This window comes from Nicotiana sylvestris, chromosome 6 (assembly GCF_000393655.2).
Source record: "Nicotiana sylvestris chromosome 6, ASM39365v2, whole genome shotgun sequence".
NCBI lineage: Eukaryota > Viridiplantae > Streptophyta > Magnoliopsida > Solanales > Solanaceae > Nicotiana > Nicotiana sylvestris.
Genome location: NC_091062.1, coordinates 143,057,849 through 143,071,904, shown reverse-complemented (window position 1 = coordinate 143,071,904; position 14,056 = coordinate 143,057,849).

The following is a 14,056-nucleotide window of genomic DNA, read 5'->3' as shown; positions in this document are numbered from 1 at the left end:
GGTTAAATCGCACCCTAGAATATTTTTGTGAATTTTTCTTTTACTGAATGAATTATGGTCTAATTACCAGATCATACACATTTTGTACTTTGTTTAATAATATAAGTAAAAAAATGGACAAAATGGACAGACCCACACATGACTAGCAGCACACGTTACGGAAAATTGAAAATTGTACAGCGAGGTCCTTTGTTACTATTTCTTTTGGAGTGACTGTCCGTGAAGCAAAAATCACGTGCTTACAGCTGCCCCTCTTTGCACGAAGACACGAAGGGTTTTCGCGCAAAGATAAAGCGAGCGATTTTTGCCAATACCCATGAGAAGATTTGAAAGGTCCAGGAGGTGAGCACAATGGCATTCATTTATTCAGTACGATCATGAACGAGGTATTTTTGAAGTTAAGACCGCTATCCGCGAACACCGTGGGAATAATCTACAGACGGTGAATGAAAATAGAAGGTTATGTTCATGTGGGAAATGGACCATCTACCACATGTCGTGCGCACATGCGTTGAAGTGCTTTCAACAAGTTGGATATGGGGCAACAAACTATATTGATAGGCAATACAGTATTGATGAATACGTAGACACGTATAGTAAGTTGCAACCATTAGGTGCAGAGCATTATTGGCCGCCGGAACCTTTTAAGATGGTATGTAACAAGGACTATTTGCGCAAGCTGCAAGTGCAAAAGAAAACGCGTATACGGAACCAAATAAATGTTGGTGACACCGTTTATGCGCATAAATGTGGCATATGCTCGCAAACAGGACACGGCCGTCGTAAATGTCCTTCAGGTGGTGTGCGTGGCGGTGGTAATCCGGCTCCTGGTGCAAGTTCGTCGCATGTACCCAACTATCAAGGATACCCCTAGTCTTTTATTTTGGTATTATTTTTTGTAATACGTGTTTGTACTTGTGTATGTTGCAATATATATCAAATAAAATTATGTTCCACAATTTGGAATAAGTGAAGAAAAAGTTGTTTAATTGTAGGAAAATATAAATAAAACATTACTACAGCACAAACACAAACATAACAGGCCAACATAATAAAAATACATGAAATATGAAAAATACACTAAACACATACATGCCAATGTTTAGTTCCCGGTTGCCATTTATTCTCCGCTCCAACCACTTAAATCGTTCTTCCATTCGTTCTTTTTCTTCTTCTACCTCTTTCAGTTTCGCCTTCACCTCCGCAAGTTCCCGTTTATATTTTTCTTTTCGTTCTTTTTGTGTTTCACAATTCTATTGTGCTTTTCATTTTTCTTCTCACACCTCCTTCAGTTTTGCCCTCATTTCTACAATAATTCTATCGCTTTCTCTTTGTGTCCCGTTGGCATAAACACATATTATGAAGAAACTGCAGTTGTTGTCTGTAGCATTCCTGATAACATGGTTCATTAACCCATTCCTCAAAATCACAAATAGGTTCGCCGGGAACCTTGTATAACTGGTTCATACAGCACCAGTAGCGGCGTCCAACTTCACCACCGTCCCAACAATTTTGCATCGAGCATTCTTTTCCACAGTTGCACTTTGGTGGACGAAGAGGTTGAGCCATTTAATGAAATATTTGCTTTTAGTAAAAAAAAACCTTACTTTTAATGAAATATTTGTTTTTACTAATTTTTGAGCAAACAAAATAACTACAATGATGCCGTTATTTATAGGCGAGACAAAATACATAAAGCGTGGTATAGTACTGCGTTTTATGGAGTTATCTTGTCGTTCTGAAAAAGATGAAAACCATGTGAAAAAAGCTGGTTTATTGCAGAAAAATTTAATACATAAAACGTGGTATAGTACTGCGTTTTATGGAGTTGTCTTGTCGTTCTGAAAAAGATGAAAACCATGTAAAAAAAGCTAGTTTATTACAGAAAAATTTAATACATAAAGCGTGGTATAGTACTGCGTTTTATGGAGTTGTCTTGTCGTTCTGAAAAAGATGAAAACCATGTGAAAAAAGCTGGTTTATTGCAGAAAAATTTAATACATAAAGCGTGGTATAGTACTGCATTTTATGGAGTTGTCTTGTCATTCTGAAAAAGATGAAAACTATGTGAAAAAGCTGGTTTTAGTTATCCTTTGTGCAGTGATGGTTTTAGTTCTACTGTTTGTTTTGTGTTACGTTTGCAATGTTTGTGTTTCTTGTGTACTGTTTAAGTAAAATTGTTGTTCAAACGCAATTAAAATAAAAATATTGTTAAAAGATAATTGTTATCATTATTTACATAATGCACTATTTACAAAAACTAAAAACCTAAGTAAATCAGTGAGTCCCGCAGCCTGTGTGCTTCAGTGCTGCTGCTGGCCTGAGTCGCATCCCCTGTCATCCGAGTACACTATCTGGATCATCATCATCAAGCCGCCTCTTTATGTGAGGATGTGCAGCAGCATCAACACCACAGCTGGCAGGATCAGAAGAATAGGCCGTCGGGCCGGTAGCAACCTACAAAACAAGTACTAAACTTAGCAAGTGACAAAGTATATTTGTATGTACGTGTTAAGTCAAAAAATATATTCCCACCGTGGTCTTGTCGGCCTCCTGAATATATGCATCTGTGGTGTCCTCATCAAAGCATGTAGTGGCCTCAAAGATGGGCTGGGACGAAGCCTTCATAAAATTGAGGCCTCAAGTACTGAATAATTATGTATGGGTTTCAGGCTCGATATTTGAGGCCCGGTAGCACCGAGTTATCCTTAATTATTATGCATGTTAATTTTAACATTTTTAGAATTGTGTGTGTTAGCTTAATAAATTAAATAATTAATTATGTTTAAAATTGGACTGAATAATTATGTACGGGTTCCAAGCCCGATATTTGAGATCCGGTAGCACCGAGTTATCCTTAATTATTATGCGTGTGAATTTCAACATTTTTAGAATTGTGTGTGTTAGCTTAATAAATTAAATAATTAATTATGTTTAAAATTGGACTGAATAATTATGTACGGGTTTCAGGCTCGATATTTGAGGTCCGGTAGCACAGAGTTATCCTTAATTATTAGCGTGTTAATTTCAACATTTTTAGAATTGTGCCTGTTAGCTTAATAAATTAAATAATTAATTATGTTTAAAATTAGACTGAATAATTATGTATGGGTTCCAGACTCGATATTTGAGGCCCGGTAGCACCGAGTTATCCTTAATTATTATGCGCGTTAATTTCAACATTTTTAGAATTGTGTGTGTTAGCTTAATAAATTAAATAATTAATTATATTTAAAATTGGACTGAATAATTATGTATGGGTTACTACATACTTAAACTACATAGACTCTACGCTAAAAGGCTCTACATTTTATTACGCTAAAAGGCTCTATATTTTACAACACTAAAAGGCTCTATATTTTACTACACTAAAAGGCTCTATATTTTACTACACTAAAAGGCTCTATATTTAACTACGCTAAAAGGTCAATATTACATATAAAAACAACTAACATAAAATATAAATATGAACAACAAACAAAATAAATAATATTAATTTTTTAACAATACAAATAATTTATCAAATTTTAACAATTTTTTTGTACCAAAGCTAATAAATCAATCCGGGTATAAACAAGATACAAATTTAAACACAAATTAACATGGAAACACATTAAACAATACAAATATGCATGTACTATACGAGTTTCGACATAAACAAAATCGAAATACCTTGATTTAAGTTTTTTGAATTTGATTGAAATCGAATTTTTGCACCCGAAAGAAGGAATCCAAAGCTTGTCTTGTATGTGGGACCTACACTCCTTGCTCTTTAGGTGACGGGTGGGGCCGGATTCTTTTTTTTTTAAGTTTGTCGCGGGGTGGGGGAGGGGGGACCAGCAGAAACGAAATTTTTAAAGGAAGGGGGAGTCGGTTCAGTGGTCCAAGGAAGAAGAAGGGGTTTATTTTATAAAGCTGTTCGCAGTATTATACTGCGTTTTAAGTAAAACGTAGTATAATACTGCGAACAACTTTATAAAACGCAGTATTATACTGCGAATTATAAAAAAAAAATTAAATTAAAATGTAGTATGGTACTGCAAAATACAAAAAAAAAATTAAAGTAAAACACAGTACCATACTGCGTTTTACTTTAACGGACTAATTTCCGTTAACGTAGTTCGCAGTATAGTACTGCATTTTACTCATTTATGTAATTTTTTTTAAGCAGTATAAAAGAGGTTTTTGTCCAAAAAAAAAAAAAAAACATCAAAAGTGTTTTGGACAGAGTTGAATAATTCCCAACCTCCAAACGTCATGTCTTCTATGTTCTCTCGTCATTTCATCGATCTATGCTCACTTTTCAGTTTACAAAGGAGGGTATGACCAACAGACCAACAAAACTACAAGAAGATATTTTTTGACAACTCTTTTGGATTTATTTACATTTCATATTAAAGCATCTCGGACATAAAATCGAGGAAAAACGTCCAAACTTACCCCTCTTTGAATACTGTCTACATTTAACCTCCGTTATATTATTCGCCCAAATTTATTCCTATTGTTATACTAACCGACCTATCATCAGCAATTTTTTAAAAATTGCCCCTCAGTCCGGTAAGGTGACCCAGAATCTCTCAAATCATTTTAATTAAGTTACTTATTCTTCTTCTTGATCCACTATCTTTGAAATAGTTGGTATCTACCTGCTTTTTTAATTGAAAAAAAAATAAGAGAAAGAAATATTAAAATAATACAGCGGTTAGTAAACAAAGTATAGTAAATTAAAGAATCTAAATTAGGTAGCTTATCTAAATTCCAAAAGTATTTACAACACTCTAACTTTAATAAATTCGTTGCACTAAAGGTATAGAAAGTATTAGTGATAGAAGTTAGAAGTTCCTCTTTATATTATCGAATTCAACTTCGCTTTAATCAAATGTTTACGCATTGTGCACTCTTAAGTTAGTCGATCGAAATCTATACTAACCAGACAATAACAAAATATATTCGAATATACATGTGCATACATGATGAGCAGCTGCATATAATACATAATAAATAAACCCACTGAATTCTACGGTGTGTATGTGATTGAAAAATAAATAAAATTTTAAACTAATTCCAAACCCATTATCACAAGAAAAAAAGTGGGTGCAATGGTAATTAAAAATATCAATAAATAATTTGTATAGTAACATTCACATCAATAGTAATTTCAGAAAATAGTGGACCAAGAAGAACAATAAGTGATTTAAATAAAAGGAAACTGTGAGATTTTGGATTACCTAATAGATCAAGGGTAATTTTAAAAGTTTGTTGATGGTAGGGCTAAATTTGGCCAGATAGTATAACGGTAAGGATAAATTTAGTCGGATAGTATAACGGAGGTTAAATATAGACAATATCCGAAAGTAGGATGGCCATTTTCCCTGAAATCAAATTAGTCTTTTTAGATGTATAGTGGTACAGTATATAGTATCATTTTGTTTTGTTAATAAAGGTGTTTCTGCAGGTGCTGAGTACACTTATACGTGGTAAAATAGAGATGATTATAATAAAATTAGTAAAAATAATCTCACGCGGACGCACCAATTGAAAATATATTTACAAGAGATACATTATTAGTTACACTTTTAATATAATTTCCTTCTATACAATTCAATTGAATTTGCAGCTCAGAAATGAAAGTCCTTCAACTTACAAGTCACTGAGAAATCAAACAGCTTCGAGAGCCATAAGGAATTGATAGTTTCAACAGAACCAAGGAAAAGAAGGAACAGGATCATATATATATTAACTATCCATTTGCCAAAAAGCTGGACCATTATATTGATTTTTTACGTGCTATGATAATAACATCTTCTAGATAAGTACTTTGACATTCATGCTTATAAGAACAAATAAATCGAACATAAAATCACTTGAAGTATAAGAAACGAAAAACTGCTCGAGACACAAAAGGTTTCACCTTCAAAATCTTTCACATTTAATCCTTATTATATATGCCAATCCACCAAGATAGGTTCTACAGTATTTATCTTTTCATTGAGCCAATTGATAGCCAGTTATTACTGAAGTTCATTTCACAAGGTCCTATCATGTTCAGATAAAAGCAAGGGCATCTCATTTTCGACCATCACAAAAAAAAGTAGGTTTCTTGGCCAGCTGCAACTGGTACTAGGAGGAATAATCAAGAAAATTGGAACAACAATGCTTTAATCCCGAATAAATTGGTTTGGGGTCAGTTATATGAATATTCATTATTCATATCGTTCCATTGAAGCTCATCTCAATTCAATATAAAGCAAAATAAAATTAAAAATAAAAATACTAAAAGTTCTCTATATTTTTTACTAAAAGACTCCTAGAAATTATTGAATACTAACATGACTGAAACACAAGCTACAAAAAGTGAAGAATACCACTCGTGGTATCTTCAAAAAATGAAGCTCTACACACTAGAAACGTCAATTGCTAATTCTTTGTGATCATCCAATTCAAGTTCAGGTTTACAATATTATATACACTTTTGTTAATATATAAAAAGGAAGAACCTTAACAAGTCAAGAGGCAAACGTCAAAACATGACATTTCAGTTTAATTTCCGTTTTCTTTTTCCCTATTTTCAATCCATCTACTTAAAATTTACTTACGTCTAAGAAAAATAGTATCCATAAGAAATCCCAATTATAAGCATATATCAATACCTATTTACTTTTTCTCTTTTGTGTCGCATAAAATGCTGAGGCAATATTCCGACTTGACAATTGACATACAACCTTGTAAGATATGATGAAACTAGAAGATGGGATAAGCTAGGGAAGTAGGAACTCATTTTAAGACCATCAACGTTTGTCGGCATGTGAAGATGAATCGCCGAAAATGATTGCAGAATGCGAACACTCTTTAATAAATAAGGTAAGGCTCAATGTCAAACCTCCTAACACCACATGTCAATATATATAGGGTAAAATCAGTTCATATTAAATGCTCGTATAATAGAGTGACACGTGGATTAGAGATAGATGAAAAGCGAGACAGGTGGAAGTCAAGACCAGAGGCAGCAATCTTGGTTGGCACTGGGAAGCCCCCGAAGGGAATGTTGCTCACGAAGACAAACGAATGTCTGTCTCCCGATAGCATTCACTGAAGAATATCCTACAATATTAAATATATAATCCGTTAGATAGAATATGACATTCATAGCCTACCGTTACGCATTCTTCAATAGTCCCCATAATTGTCATTTAAGAGTGGCTTGATCCTAGGACCTTGTTCCCTAGGTGTCATTCACTATAAATGGGGATTGCAACAACCACTATAAGGACACGAATTTTTTGACAAACTTATGCTATACACATTATTCTAAGATCAATAACATTTTGTTTCTCGCTTATTGTTATTATTAGTGCCTCCGTAAGCTCTATTCCCGGAACCAAGCTGTCTGTTATCCATCTCGGTTTCAATGATATCTGTATTTTATTTTATTTATTTATCATTTTGGGATCAAATCGTTTCTCTTGTCTATAAACCACGTATAAATTCGACTGCACCGTTATACAGGTAAACAGTTTGACTCCCATCGTGGGACTTAGATAGTTGTGTAATTGGGTTGATCCTTGCATCTATTACTAACCTGTTTAAATTCTTTGTCTCTTAGCGAAAAATCATAAAAAATGATAGATAACGATGTCAACAACACGCACAACATTGAGGCCCAAGAAAATCAGCCTCAACACGAAGATCAAATCAGCGATGCCCGTAACGAGGAGGGTGTAGTCATACTGTTCCATGGCGTACAGTATCCACAGCACGTTCGGGATGCAACTCCTAATAATGTTGAAGACGAGAACGTTGTGGAAATAGTGAAAATCTTAAGGGAGCGACAACGGGCTATTATGGGCCACCTCTCACGATAAGATCAGGTTATGACGGAGTTGGAGCATGCGTTCCCGAGCACTTCCAACAACGCGAATGGAAGAGGTCCAGTTGCTTCGTCAAATCAAACAACACAATGGGTTGATAACAACACCCCGAGGGGTGAAGTCGGATTCGACAAGGCCGGGGGGAACTACGGCGGACCCGGTAGCAACAATAAGATTGATCCCTTTAAAACCGAGCTTATACAGTTTGTGGGGGAAATAAATACCCGGATGGATCAAATTCCGGACGCACCACCGGTGTTGAATGTACCAAAGTCAAAGAAATATACTCAATTATTGTTTGAACCAAGCACGACACAGGAATTAATCCCGAAGCAGTTCAAGATGCCAGATGCGGTGAAAGAAAATGACTTAGCTCCGCACGAGATTGAATCAGTTTTGTTGAAGAAGTTCGGGAAGACCCTCACAAAAGGGGCCCTGACGTGGTATTCACTTTTGCTCGAGCACTCAATAGATTCCTTCAAAATGCTCACAGATTCTTTTATCAAGGCTTATGCCGGGGCCAAGAAGGTACAAGCCCGACATATTCAGAATTTCACAAGGAGAGTCTGAATTACTACGAGAGTTTGTGACTAGATTTCAGAAGGAGATGATGTTGCTATCGGCCGAGCTGGATGAGTGGGCAGCAAAGGCATTTAGTAAAGGGTTGCATCTGAGGAGTTCCAACGCTTCCCGAAAATTAAAAGAAAGCCTGCTTGAGTTCCAGGCAACGACGTGGGCAGATGTTTACAACTATTACGAGTCGAAGATAGGAATTGAGGACGACCAACTGGATTTCCTCGCATCAACCAAGGGTCGGGATCGAGAGAAAAATAAAGAAAAATTGAAGGACGATTTTGACAAAGACCGACGATCCTTCAATGGTTGGTTTTTGCCCTACAAAAGAGCTAAAGGACGTGGCGGAGGTTTCCAGTCGGCGGATAGATTTGCTACCAATAGAAGGGTTGATCGTGGCCGGAACTATAGATCGTTGCAAGACAAAGAACTATCGGGCTCTCGGGACTCCACTTACCCAGGCTATCCGAGTACAATTTCAATATTAGCGTAGTGGAACTGGTTTCAGCAATGAGAAACATAAAAGAAGCTCGATTCCCAAGGCCGATGAGATTCGATCCCAGTCAAAGTTATCCTAATATGCGAGTATCATGGGACTAACAATCATCGGATAAGGGATTGCCATCATTTGCACGAGTAGGTGGCAACTCTGCTGTGGACATCTCAGAGAATTCTTAAGCGATCAGGCTACGAATAACTACGGTCGTAACCGGTAATGCGGAACCCTCAAAAACAGGAGAAGATCCCCCTTGCTTAAAGATCAACATGATTTTCGAAAGGAACAATATTAATAGTGTAACTTTCTCGGCAGCAAAAAAGACAAAAGGTATCGGTGACCCATAGCAAAAGACTCCGTGAAGTCGCCGAGGACGACATCACCTTCATGGAGGAAGACACAGATGGACTCTTACTACCGCACAATGATGCCCTGGTAATCCCTCTTAATGTTTTAGATTTTAAAATCAAACATGTTTTGGTAGACCTAGGAAGTTCATCCAATATTATCCAATGGAGAGTGCTGGAACAAGCCAAGCTGACCAGAAATATCATTCTAGCCATAAAGCTCCTAGCCGGGTTCAATTTAGCAAACGTAACAACCCAAGGGGTTATTCTGCTGGTTACGAATGCCGAAGGGGTAGTGAAGACAACCCTCTTTGAAGTAGTAGGCGGAAATATAGACTACAATATTATTCTTGGGAGACCATGGCTACAAGAGATGAAGGTTGTGCTGTAAACATACCATCAATTTCTGAAATTCCCAACTCCGGAGGAAATTAAACAAATAAGAGGAGACCAACAGGCAGTAAGGGAGATGAACGCAATCTCAATTTCCAGCAGAAAAGGTAAGGAGCATGCGGTATAGCAATTATAGGAGTCGGCGCCCGCTCCTGATCCGAACAAAGTCAATAGAGGGAAGGAGTTGTCGGAATCCTATCAGGTACCAAGATATTTTCAGGTACCAGAAGAGACGGATACAACCAAATCCACAACGGAAGAACTTGAGCAAGTGGCATTGTTTGAGAAATTATTGAAAGAAAGTTCCACTTGGGGACAGAACTAAACCTCGAGCTCAGGTCAGGATTTATTAAATTTCTTAAGTTTAACGTTGACTGTTTTGCGTGGTCGCATGCGAATATGATAGGTATTCCATAACAAATGGTTGTGCATAAGTTATTGGATCCTAATATCCCTCCGATAAGGTAGAAGAAACTCCATATTGTCGATGTCATAAACAAATTCGTCAAAGAAGAGGTAACTCGATTGCTTGATATCGGTTCAATCCGGGAGGAAACGTATCTTGACTGTCTAGCTAACATAGTAGTAGTTTCAAAAAAGAATAACAAAGCATAGATTATAAGGATTTGAATAAGGTGTGTCTAAAAGACTCGTTCCCATTGCCAAACATTGATCAAATGATTGATGCAACGGCTGGGCACGAGTTGATGAGTTTCCTCGATGCCTATTTCGGGTACAACCAAATCAAAAATGAACCCGAAGGATCAAATATTGCTATAATGTGATGCCTTTCGGGCTTAAGAACGCCGGAGCCACTTATCAAAGGCTTGTAAACAAAATATTTGAGAAGCAAATAGGGGAAAATGATGGAGGTATATATGTATGATATGCTGGTTAAGTCTTTGAATGCAGGTGATCATCTGAAACACCTCCAAGAAACCTTTGACATATTAAGAAAACACAACATGAAGTTTAACCCCGAGAAATGTGCATTCAGAGTCATCTCCGGTAAGTTCTTAGGGTTCCTGGTGTCACAAAGGGGGACCGAAGTCAATTTCGATAAAATTAAAGCCATCAAAGACATTCCCGACCAGTTATCAAATGTGAAAGAGGTCAAGAGGTTGATAAGAAGACTGACTGCTTTAAGCAGGTTCATTTCCCGGTCTTCAGAGAAGTGCCATCACTTCTTCTCGCTTCTGAAGAAGAAGAACAATTTCGAATGGACTCCAGAATTCCAACAGGCTCTCAAAGATTTGAAAAGGTATTTATCAAGCCCTCTCTTACTATCGAAACCTGAGGAAGGCAGTAAGTGTTGTTTTAGTCCGTGAAGACGAAGGTACGCAATCTCCTATTTACTATGTTAGTAAAAATTTAACGGGAGCAGAAACTCACTACCCACACCTCAAAAAATTAGGCTTAGCTGTCATAGTCACCGCTCGAAAACTTAGGCCTTATTTTCAATATCACCTGATAGCCATGGTGACAACCTTTCCCCTGCGGAATATCCTTCACAAACTTGAACTTCCAAGTCGACTGGCCAAGTGGGTAGTCGAAATGAGTGAATTTGACATAGAGTATAAACCTAGGACTGCGATCAAGTCACAAGTTTTGACCGACTTTGTGGCTGATTTTCGTCCTAGACTACTTCCTTTGGCTACCAAAGAAGCGATGATGGTGTCAGAGTCGACATCAGGAGTCTGGACCTTGTTCACGGGCAGAGCTTCCTACGTAAAAGGGTTCGGTCTCAGAGTAGTATTAATCACGCCTTCGGGAGAAACCCTAAGGCATGCCATAAGGACTGTTTCCTTGACTAACAATAAAGCGGAGTATGAGGCCTTGATTGTAGGATTCCAGTTGGCCCGGGGACTAGATCCTGAAGTCATAAAAATCAAATGTGATCCCCAGCTAGTAGTAAATCAAGTTTACGGAATCTTCGACGCCAAAGAAGAACGCATGCAACAACATGTAGTGAAAGTCCAGGATCTACTTTCACAATTCAGAGAATATTCAATAACCCATATTCCGAGGGAGGAAAACGCCGAAGCAGACGCACTAGCCAATCTAGGCTCTTCAACGGAAATAAAGGGGTCAGACTCTGGTACGGTGGTATAGCTTATGCATTTGGTATTGATGTGGGCGGCTATTATAAAGTAAACGCGACTAATTTGGTCTGGGACCGGAGGAATGAGATCATTGACTATATCGAGCACGGAAAACTACCCGATGATCCCAAGGTATCCCGGGCGCTGCGCACTAAAGCAGCTCGATACAACTTCAAGGGAGGTCAATTGTATAGAAGATCTTTCCAAGGCCTGTTGGCCTGATGTTTGGGACTTGGGAGCCTCCAAATCTAACTACGTCATGAGAGAAGTTCAGGAAGGGATCTGCAAAAATCACGCGGGTGCAGGTTCCTTGGTATTAAAGGTAATTAGGGCAGGATTCTACTGGCTCCGAATGGAACAAGATACTAAGGCTTATGTTCAAAAATACGATAAGTGTCAACGCCACGCACCATTGGTACATTAACCGGCAGAGCTATTGCACTCGATTTTGTCGCCCTGGCCATTCATAAAATGGGAGATGGAGATAGTCGGTTCGCTGCCACTAGCTCTCGGTAAGGTAAAATTTCTTTTGATTTTAACTGACTGCTTTTCTAAGTGGGTTGAAGCATGTCCGTACCAGAAAATTAGTGAGCGCAAAGTTGTCGATTTCCTGTGGGAAAACATAATTTGCAGGTTCGGGATACCAAAAGAGATAGCTTGCGATAACATGCCACAATTTAAAGGCGCAAAGGTCGCAAAATTCCTTGAAGACCTAAAAATTAAAAGAATCATATCATCGCCATACTATTCGAGCGCAAATGAACAGGCGGAATCGACGAACAAAGTAATTATTCAAAAATCTCAAAAAGAGATTGGAAGAAGCCAAAGACAAATGGTCCGAAGAGCTACCGGGAGTGTTATGGGCATACCGATTGAGTTTATATTAAATGCTCGTATAATAGAGCGACACATAGAATCAGAGATAGATGAAAAGCGAGACAGGTGGAAGTCAAGACCGGAGGCAACAATCTTGGTTGGCATCGGGAAGCCCTCGAAGGGAATGTTGCTAATGAAGGCAAATGAATGTCTGTCACCCAATAGTATTCAATGAAAAATATTCTACAACATTAAATACATAATCCATTATAGAGAATATGGCATTCATAACATGCCGTTACACATTCTTCAATGGTCCCCATAATTGTCATTTAAGAGCGGCTTGATCCTAGGACCTTGTTCCCTAGGTGCCACTATAAATAGGGATTTCAACAACTATTGTATGGACACAAATTTTCTGACAAACTTATGTTATACATATTATTCTAAGCTCAATAACATTTTATTTCTCGCTTATTGTTATTATTACTACCTCCGAAAACTTTGCTCCTGGAATCAAGTTGTCTGCTATCTCATCTCGATTTCAACGTTAGGTCCTGCATTTTATTTAATTTATTTATCATATTGGAATCAAATCGATTCGCTTGTCTATAAACCATGTATAAATTTAACTGTGTCATTTTACAGCTAAACAATAGTTTGGATATATCGTTTTATTTAAGAAGAAAAAAAAGCGAACGTATAAAACCTTTTCACTATGAGTATTCTGTAATATCCTTTTCTCCTTGTAAGTAAAGAGAGTAGTGCATGAGGGAAGGGAGAGCTAATGAATTGCATGCTCATCATAATATTCTTAGAAAATTTACGCTCATTTGTTAAGGAAGCTGATACTTGCAAGTGATTATGATGCTAGAAATGGGATAATCTAGCTCGGAAAAAGTAACACTTAACTTATTGATGATAGCTCGAAAGTTGTTTGATTCACATGATGTACAGTAGTTATGTAGCATAATAACACAACAATTAATGTGGTATGAATAACAATACAAGAATCATTATTTTGTATTAAATAACAATACATGGCTTGTTATATAGAGATTGTGATATCAAAATAAAGAATTAGACTTTTGAATCAGACTATTCTTCGTAAAATCAATTGAGAATGAAGAGTAAAATAAATATCCATCATGTACGGATACGGCATGCATTAGGGCTAAAATGAAACCTGAATAACCTTAGTCTAAAGAGAAGTGCCATTTGGTGAAATGACATGCATTAGGGCACAAATGAATCTTGAACTTACTTAATTCCAAAGATAATTGCACTCAGGTGAATGCAAAATAAGTATAACAAGGGTCATAGAAGATCGGAATATATATCCACTAAGAATAATGACGTCTGTATTAGGGCTTAAATGAGTCCTTGATAATTCAAATAAGAAGCAAATAACAAACACAATAACTTGCAAATAATAAGCATATACATACACACGCAAAAACA